We start from the raw sequence: 1,581 nt of genomic DNA on the forward strand, positions 1-1,581 counted from the left end.
AGGCGGGCCGGGAGCGCGCGGCGGCGGGACGGTGGGGCTCGGCCCGGGAGTCCGGGGCCTGACGGCGGCCTGTGCGGGGCGGGAACCTCCCGGCGTGCGCGAGACGGGTCCGCTGAGCGGGAGGCGGGGTGTGTTCGCTCTGGACCGGACCCGGGGGCCTGGGGCCAGATCCCGACTCCGCCGCCGAACCTCGGGTGTCTGCCCGTGTAATGGGGACACAGGCGCGACAGCGGGCTCCTAGAGCCAGGACCCTCCCAGGCTCGGACACTAGCTGTGATACCCCGCGGGCGGCGAATCGCCCCTCCGCCTGCGCGCCCTCCCGGCCCGGCATCGGGGTGTCGGGATCCGAGCGCGCCCGCCTTCCCGGGCGGCGGGGAGCGAGCTAGAAAGAAGAGGGCCGTGGGGCGCCCCTCGGGGGCCCGCACCTGCCCGCGCGCTGCGGGGCCGCGGGAGCCTCGGAAGGGTGCGGAGCGGGGCAGGTTCCTGGACGGGCTGAGAGCGGCGCGGCTGAGGGGCGGCCCGCGAGGCCTCGGGACTGGACGAAACGGGCCAGGTGGGAGGGCTCTGGGCTCCCGGCGTCGTGGGGAGCCGGGCGGCAGGGGGACGAGGGGGCAGAGGAGGAGTCGGTCCGACGCCGTCTGCCCGGGGAGAGTCCCTGAGATTGGCGGTGGCAAGGACCCTTCCCTTCAGAGACCTGCCCTGCCCTCGTTCCCCAGCGCCTCAGGAGGCCTGGACTGTCCGGTTGGGACTGGACTTGGCTGGGCACTTTCTCCTTCACAATGAGGGAGAGATAACACCTTTCGGGCCTGGGGCCCAACTTCCTTCTTCACGTTCCTGTGGTTAGGACCACACTCCCTGCGGTGTTTCCGGATTGCAGGTCACACAGTTCTTTTATTCTCACTGTACCGTTTCTGAAATCGGGACAGGGATTACAATGGATCTGTTGCCCAAGGTTTTACAGATTATGTATTTCTGACACTAGGGTATATGTCAGCTAAGCAGTGATCCATGGTGAGACGGAGGCCACCAGGAATCCAACAGTCACGTGTCGTTTCCTTTTATTCTTCTTAGAATCTAGATAGAACATTCATTAACCAGAAACCCAAACCCAGGTCTGCTGACTCCTAGTCCAGTGCTCGTGATGGCTGGTGGGCCCTGAACTAGGGGTCTGGAGGCCTGGGTTTGAATATCGCCAGCTTCTGACCTCAAGGAACCAGAAAAGCAGTAGCATGTGGGCCCCAGGAGAAGCCCAGACCCAAAACGGGCAGGAGTTGACTGTGGGGACACTCCAGCTGCTGGAGGCCTCCAAGGCACGACAATTAAACTACATCCAGGTGACTCACCCCTAGGAACACTTGTCCCCTGGTTGCCGACGCCTCCGGAGGTAAAGCACAACGTCTGCAGCTACCCCCGCTTTTGGAGGTTTGAGAAGGAAGCGAAGTACCTTAACGGGGCAGTAAGTCAGAATGTTGTGATGAAACGGTGGAGAAGGAAACAAGGATGACCTGCTTTATTTATTTATATATATAATTTATACATATACATATATATATATTTAAGATTTATTTATTTTAGAGAGAG

Source organism: Ailuropoda melanoleuca, chromosome 14 (assembly GCF_002007445.2).
Source record: "Ailuropoda melanoleuca isolate Jingjing chromosome 14, ASM200744v2, whole genome shotgun sequence".
Classification (NCBI taxonomy): Eukaryota; Metazoa; Chordata; class Mammalia; order Carnivora; family Ursidae; genus Ailuropoda; species Ailuropoda melanoleuca.